The sequence below is a fragment of the Physeter macrocephalus genome, chromosome 9 (genome assembly GCF_002837175.3).
Source record: "Physeter macrocephalus isolate SW-GA chromosome 9, ASM283717v5, whole genome shotgun sequence".
In the NCBI taxonomy this organism is placed as follows: domain Eukaryota; kingdom Metazoa; phylum Chordata; class Mammalia; order Artiodactyla; family Physeteridae; genus Physeter; species Physeter macrocephalus.
The window spans coordinates 42,205,342-42,213,900 of record NC_041222.1 but is presented as its reverse complement, the minus strand read 5'-3'; positions in this window follow the sequence as shown (position 1 = coordinate 42,213,900).

Below are 8,559 nucleotides of genomic sequence, written 5' to 3'. Positions count from 1 at the left end.
GGCCCGTGAGCCATGGCCGCTGAGCCTGCGCGTCCGGAGCCTGTGCTCCGCAATGGGAGAGGCCACAACAGTGAGAGGCCCGCGTACCGAGGGGAAAAAAAAAAAAAAAAAAAAAAAAGAAGCTAGAGTTAAAACAACAACTGCATCACCTTTGTGAATCATGTGAGTGCTACTATTCTTATAGGTTCTGGATTTCTTAGCTCGTAAGCATCCTAGGAACTGAGGCCTAGGAGAGGAGTGCCATCATCCAGCCAATGTTCTTGCTTATGACCCATGTACCCCCGGAGGCTGGGAGAGTAGAAGGGAGGAGTTACAGCTGATTGAAGAAAATCTCTCCCTTTCTACAAAAAGGCTGGATGACCTGGAAGACACAGGCAAGAGAGTCTCCTCTGCAGCAGTAGCCATACAACATGAAAAGGAGGTGTTATGGCATCTTGGATGCAGAAGTGAGGGAATCCAGGTTGTGGTGAAGCACAGGTGGCTTTCTGGCTCTTGGGTCTGGAATGTTCCACAGCTGAGTTGGAAAAAGTGAACAAAGGGAGGGAACTCCACTGCAGTGCACCATTTAGAAATAAAATATTTCACGATTCAGCAGTTGAATCCAGGTAGCTCATAATGTTAGCTGAGGCTCCTGTTGGTTTGGCATGAATAGAAGGGGAGGCTATAATTACTTTGGTTGTTCTGTCCTTAAGTAGTTGTTAATAACAATTTCCAATAGACTGTTTCTTTTAACACATTCAGAAGTAGTTTTAGAAGGGCCTGACTGAAGACAAAATGAAATGTAAAAAAGAAAAAAAGAATGGTACCAGATTATTAACCTGGAGAGTATTGTGTGAGTATGGGGAGGGGGTGGGGTGGTAATGCAGCTGTAGGGAAAACACATGAAGGGGAGAGGAGAGAAGTGGGAAAAGAAGAAGAAAGTATGTACTAGCAATTCTCTCCTCTGAGAAAACTAGAATGAACAATATGATTCCATTTATATAAGTTTTTATATTTTTGCATATATTTAAAGTAGTACAACTACCTCCTGTGGACTTAAAGAATGTTGCTTGTCTTGCCCTGCTGGAGTTGGAAGGGAAGTCCTATTTGTTGGGACTGCAGCCTATCCTAATCCACCTGCGCACATACTGTTCCAGTCAACATGACATCTGCCACCAAGCCATTGGAGGGGCGGTCTATGACACTGAGACTATTAATTTCCATAACAAAAGCTGTGGTTGCCAAACAAGATTATGCCCTGGATGTAGAGGGCATGCAAACGTACACACACACACACACACACACACACACACACACACACACACACGCAATCTGCATAGGCTGGGCGATTAATGGTTCTCATTTAAAAAAAAAAAGGACAGAATAGGAATACCCAGGTATTCTTATCTACCTTCCCTAGCCTATAAATGTGTTTCCCTTCCATGAGTTCGATCAATCACAAAACATCTACTAGGGAATCCAAAGGACATCAAGAACCCTACTCAAATCATCAGCTCTTCTAAACACAATGCATCTATTTATAAGAGTAACATATAAAAGAAATAAAAAATACAAGAGTTTATTAAAGCTTAATCTCCTTTGAATCATTTGGAAATTAAATTTAATGATACTGGGAGCTAAGATGGATACAGAACACACATTTCACCTTCCTAAAATCATTACCAGTTTAAATAGGCTTACATGGTCAGAAAAAGCCTCCTCACACAGAGTTATCTTGCCTCAGCAAACTATCATTTTGTTTTCTCTGATATCCTTATGCCTGAAATTGTGAAGCATGGCTTGGCAGATAGTATTGGTAATGGTTTCAGAGTGAGTTGGGTACCAGATGTCAACCAGACTGAGGTCTCTGGTTGGACCTCAGGACTGTGTCCTTGACCCTGTCCAGCTTTGATGAAGACATGGGGGCTGGACATCTTGTTTCCCTCTTCAAATCCACTCTGCACCTTCCCCACCCTGCCTGTGCCCTGCGAGGCTGGCCTCTTTGGGCTGCATCAACAGCTCCCTGTTGCTCTGGCTTCTGTTTGGGTTTGGCCAGTGGAAAGCTCTGGTGGATCTGTCCCTTGATCCAGTGATCTGGGTTCTTCACCTGTGGACAGACTGACCCAATGTTGGCTGCCTCACCACCTTGGATACCCTATTTTCTGGATCAAGAATGCCAACGGCTTGTCTGGATGGCCACTTGTTGATCCCTTAGAGATAGTGGACTGCCTGCTGGACTACACTTTTGTCCATACTGCAGCTGGATTTGCCTTCTAGCACCTGCCCAACACAGGTTGGTGGGTCCTGGTCCTTCTCAACTAGCCACGGTAGACTCTTTATTTGCATGTTTCAAGGCCACTGCCATTGCTCAAAACACTTTGGCCACTCCTTTATGGGAACAGCTTTCAAAGTTAATTTATGGGGTTTGAAGTTACCAGCAAATTGTTCTCAATATTCTATTCTCATATTTAGTCATATTTGATTTTTGACTCCAAAGGATTATCCCCTACCTTATTTACAAGAGTTGGCTATAAATGGTGCTTATTAGTTTTCAAATACCAAATTTATTCCTAAGGGATCATCCTGTCATTCACTATCCTTAATGAGGTATTATAGTAGTGTGGGGAACAGGTGTGGGTGACATACTGCCTGAATTTGCATCGTGGTTTCATCACTTACTAGCTCTTTGACTCTGAATAATTTAATCACAGAAAATATTCCAATTCTACCATCTCTGAAGTGGGCAAAGTAGTATTGGGTTGGCCAAAAAGTTCGTTCAGGGTTTTTTGTAACATCTTACGAAAAACCCTGAACGAACTTTTTGGTCAATCCAATAGTACTTACATCACATGGTTACATGATACAAGTTAATAGATATACTACAAGTTAATATTTTATATATATGTATAAAACTTAGAATCATTCTGATACGTTTTAAGGGCTATTTAACATTCATTAGTGCACTTTCTGCACACACCATAGTTAGTATTTAACAGATCAATATACTGTTTTTAAAAAGCAAAAAAAAAAGTTAATATAAATGACTAGAGCACATGGTACATTTCTTATTACTGTTTCCTAAATAAGGCTACGTAGAGTGGAAAACAAGCAGTTAAGCTACTTTTTTTTTTTTTTTTTTTCTTTGTGGTACGCGGGCCTCTCACTGCTGTGACCTCTCCCGTTGCGGAGCACAGGCTCCAGACGCGCAGGCTCAGCGGCCGTGGCTCACGGGCCTAGCTGCTCCGCAGCATGTGGGATCTTCCCGGACCGGGGCACGAACCCGTGTCCCCTGCATCGGCAGGCGGACTCTCAACCACTGCGCCACCAGGGGAGCCCAGTTAAGCTACTTTTAATCCATTTTGAAGTAAGGCTGGGTATAAATAAATCCATCAAATAATCGCAAACCCTGTACTATGTGTAGGCCAGTAATATATGTGGTGTTTTACATACTGTATTTCTAAGCCTCACAACAGTCTCAGTGGAAATTATTATCTCCAATTGCTAATTTTGAAGCAGAAGCTAAGACGGCTTAAATAACTTGTCCAAGGTCACTCAGAGCCAAAAGGAGTGGAAGTGGATCCCTCTGGCTTTTGCTGTTCTTCCTATTACATTTCACTGTGCCCAGAAAGTGATGCGATTGATTTTTTAAACAAACATCTAAATTGGTGTAATCCGTTTTAGAATAGTCACCTTGGCAGACTCTATACTTACATGTTCCAAGGGCACTGTCTTTGCTCAAAATACTTTGGCCACTCCTTTATTGGAACTGATTTCAAAGTTAATTTGAGGTATTTGAAGCTACTAGCAAACCGTTTTCAATATTCTACAGTCATATTTAGTCATATTTGATTTTTGACCTCAAAGGGTGTCATCCAAATTTATCATCCACCTTGTTTACAAGATTTGGCTGAGAATGCTGTTTGATGTTCTACAAATACCAAATCTATCCCTAAAGGATGAAGATATGCGACAGCCAAGATTATTAAAAAGAGTCTATTCAGGCTCTGAAGTCAATTCCAAAAGAGGACTTTAAATACTGTTTTGGCCAGTGGCCACATCTTTCACATATGCTTTTATCCTTGCAGAGTGAACAGAGGGACAGAGGCCATTTGGAAGAATACATTCTTGTGTGATGGCTACAAAATCAGGTTCATTACTTTCATCCACCTTGAAATCCGTATAATTGTGGCTAACACTAAACAGTCAGGAAAATTAATTCATCCACTTGGATTAATTCAGCCACTCCAACCTCAAAGCTCTGATCACAACCCAGCCTTTGATTAAAGAGAAAATTCTGAATTTATGCAGACTACCTTATTGTCTGGCTCTTTGTCTAACACTTTAACAATCAAATCATTCATTTATCATTCTGATTCCAATAAAATACATGAAATAAGCTTAAGGCAATCATGGAAACTCAGAGGGGAAATCTTGTAAATTTTATAGAAAATTCAAGGGGCATTCTCTGGAAATCAAAGCCGATTAAGAGTCTATCTGAGGACTTCCTGGGTGGCACAGTGGTTAAGAATCCGCCTGCCAATGCAGGGGACACGGGTTAGATCCCTGGTTTGGGAAGATTCCACATGCCGCAGAGCAACTAAGCCCGTGAGCCACAACTACTGAGCCTGTGCTCTAGAGCCCGCAAGCTAAAACTACTGAAGCCCACATGCCTAGAGCCCATGCTCCACAACAAGAGAAGCCACTGCAATGAGAAGCCCAGGCACTGCAACGAAGAGAAGCCCCCTCTCGCTGCAAATAGAGAAAGCCCACGCACAGCAAGGAAGACCCAACGCAGCCAATAATAAACAAACAAACAAATCTTTAAAAAAAAAATAAATAAAAGTCTATCTGAATTTCTGTGAAATGCCCCTGGTTTAAAGTCAGACATATCTACAAAATCCATATTTACTGAGGGTTACACAAAATAGACATTTTTTCCCCATTTCAATCCCTTTTTTCATGCCCCTACATAACTTCCTTTCCTCACCCTCCACTACATTTATTATCTCTGTTGCTACACTACATTCAGTTCAGGGGTACTAAATCACCCATTATAATCAACCTGGACCATTTTCCTGATATTTCTGTTATTATATAGAAAGCCATGCACACACCACACTTTAGTGTTAAAGACAGTAAATTTCTAAAATCAGTTCAGCCATGTTAATTTTCAGAGGCTCATTACTTCATCCCGCAAAAGGAGATGGAAACGGGGGAAATACCAGGCTAAGGATGAGTTGAACAGTAATTCATTAGAATGTAGTCCTTCCTTTGAGACCACATCACCTCAAATTTACCGCTACTGTTACTTTTACAAATTATTTGGCTCATTAGAAAGTCAGTTAACTTGCTTCTCTCTATTCCCTCAAGTTTTCTGTAACTTCCTTTAGCATTTTCCTTCCCAGAGTTCACACCAGAATGTCAGCCACAATCCTAATTACAAAGCTTCAGATTAAGTTCCTGTTTCTGACATTCTTTTTATTCACAGGTCAAGAAAGCAGCGTCAGGTATGCTGGCCACTGTCCTCAAACATCTTTTCAGTTATGCCTCAAATCTGATATGCAAGATGATTAAAAACAGCTGTATCCCGGAAGGTTCACTCCCTGACAATTCAGCTTCACAGCTCCCAAAGAACAAAATTCATTAAGCAACTATGAGGTAGCAACACTGGTGATGACTTGAATTTGAATTTGATGAGCCAGAAATCCCATATTGATTCAAAGCCTCCCTCGACAATCAACTCTCTCAATTTGGCCACATTAGCAAAAAGTTAACAGGGAAAAAAAACATATGTGGGGAAAGAAGAAAACTACTTTCTCTTAAAAGTGACTCAAGGATAGTCTGGAAACTTTTGAGTTCATTGGACATGTTGACTAGAATATAAAGGGGTAGAGAATCTGTAGCTCTTTTTCTAGTTAACTAATTTCATTTAGGCCCCAAATATAGGCCAGTGAAATTCAAACACAGTTTTTGGTTTTTTTTGTTTTGTTTTTGTTTTTGTTTTTGTTTTTCGATATGCGGGCCTCTCACTGTTGTGGCCTCTCCCGTTGCGGAGCACAGGCTCCGGACGCGCAGGCTCAGCGGCCACGGCTCACGGGCCCAGCCGCTCCGCGGCATGCGGGATCTTCCCGGACCGGGGCACGAACCCGTGTCCCCTGCATCGGCAGGCGGGCTCTCAACCACTGCGCCACCACGGAAGCCCTCAAACACAGTTTTGCTAGGACCCGGAGGCTTTTAGTCACCTCAAGAGAAGACATGAGTTTCTCCAAAGGAAATTATTTTAAATTTGTTTTATTAAAAAATAATGTGGATTTTACTAAAGATCTCATAGGGAAGACTGGAGTGAGAGACTACATTGTGAATCATACCCATTACCCTCCCAAAACCTCATCGATTAATTTTTCCCACAGCTTGCTTTTCTGTCATCAGCTATAGGGCTTCCCTCTCTCATGAATTTTCCCCTACAGTCCTGAGTCTTTGTGGTTCTTGTTCCTTCCTTCTGGATCACCACAGTCCAGTAGAAATATAATGCGAATCAAATATATAATTTAAAAAATTCTAGTAGTAACATTAAAAAAAAGGAAAAGAAAGTACAATTAATTTTAATAATATATTTTATTTTACTAAATATACCCCAAATATTATCATTTCAACATATGTCCGATATAAACAATTATAACTGAGACAGTCTGCACTCTTTTTTCCCTACTAAGTCATCAAAATCCAACATGAATTTTACACTTACAGACATCTCAGTTAGGACTAGCCGCATTTGAAGTGCTCAGTAGCCTCCTGTGGCCACCATACTGGACAGTGCAATTCTAGATCTTCCTTTTGGGCTTCCTAAACTCTCTCCTTTTCTTCTGCAGAACAATTTAGCTGTGTTCAAGCTCTTCCAAAAGCATGTAACGTCACCCTCCTCCATCACCCTTTTCAACCAACAAAAGACCCTCCAATTATCAGAATTTTCCCTCCAAATAACAGGAGATTATGAACAAATAAGTGAATGAGTGAAAAGCCTGATTGTTGCTGTGACCTAGAGCCAGAAGTCCCATACTGTCTGTTCTTTGGTCAATCAAAGGAACTGGTTCCCTCCCCCAATTTTAAGCCCACGCACAGCAAGGAAGACCCAACGCAGCCAATAATAAACAAACAAACAAATCTTTAAAAAAAAAATAAATAAAAGTCTATCTGAATTTCTGTGAAATGCCCCTGGTTTAAAGTCAGACATATCTACAAAATCCATATTTACTGAGGGTTACACAAAATAGACATTTTTTCCCCATTTCAATCCCTTTTTTCATGCCCCTACATAACTTCCTTTCCTCACCCTCCACTACATTTATTATCTCTGTTGCTACACTACATTCAGTTCAGGGGTACTAAATCACCCATTATAATCAACCTGGACCATTTTCCTGATATTTCTGTTATTATATAGAAAGCCATGCACACACCACACTTTAGTGTTAAAGACAGTAAATTTCTAAAATCAGTTCAGCCATGTTAATTTTCAGAGGCTCATTACTTCATCCCGCAAAAGGAGATGGAAACGGGGGAAATACCAGGCTAAGGATGAGTTGAACAGTAATTCATTAGAATGTAGTCCTTCCTTTGAGACCACATCACCTCAAATTTACCGCTACTGTTACTTTTACAAATTATTTGGCTCATTAGAAAGTCAGTTAACTTGCTTCTCTCTATTCCCTCAAGTTTTCTGTAACTTCCTTTAGCATTTTCCTTCCCAGAGTTCACACCAGAATGTCAGCCACAATCCTAATTACAAAGCTTCAGATTAAGTTCCTGTTTCTGACATTCTTTTTATTCACAGGTCAAGAAAGCAGCGTCAGGTATGCTGGCCACTGTCCTCAAACATCTTTTCAGTTATGCCTCAAATCTGATATGCAAGATGATTAAAAACAGCTGTATCCCGGAAGGTTCACTCCCTGACAATTCAGCTTCACAGCTCCCAAAGAACAAAATTCATTAAGCAACTATGAGGTAGCAACACTGGTGATGACTTGAATTTGAATTTGATGAGCCAGAAATCCCATATTGATTCAAAGCCTCCCTCGACAATCAACTCTCTCAATTTGGCCACATTAGCAAAAAGTTAACAGGGAAAAAAAACATATGTGGGGAAAGAAGAAAACTACTTTCTCTTAAAAGTGACTCAAGGATAGTCTGGAAACTTTTGAGTTCATTGGACATGTTGACTAGAATATAAAGGGGTAGAGAATCTGTAGCTCTTTTTCTAGTTAACTAATTTCATTTAGAACCCAAATATAGGCCAGTGAAATTCAAACACAGTTTTTGTTTTTTTTTTTGTTTTGTTTTTGTTTTTGTTTTTGTTTTTCGATATGCGGGCCTCTCACTGTTGTGGCCTCTCCCGTTGCGGAGCACAGGCTCCGGACGCGCAGGCTCAGCGGCCACGGCTCACGGGCCCAGCCGCTCCGCGGCATGCGGGATCCTCCCGGACCGGGGCACGAACCCGTGTCCCCTGCATCGGCAGGCGGGCTCTCAACCACTGCGCCACCACGGAAGCCCTCAAACACAGTTTTGCTAGGACCCGGAGGCTTT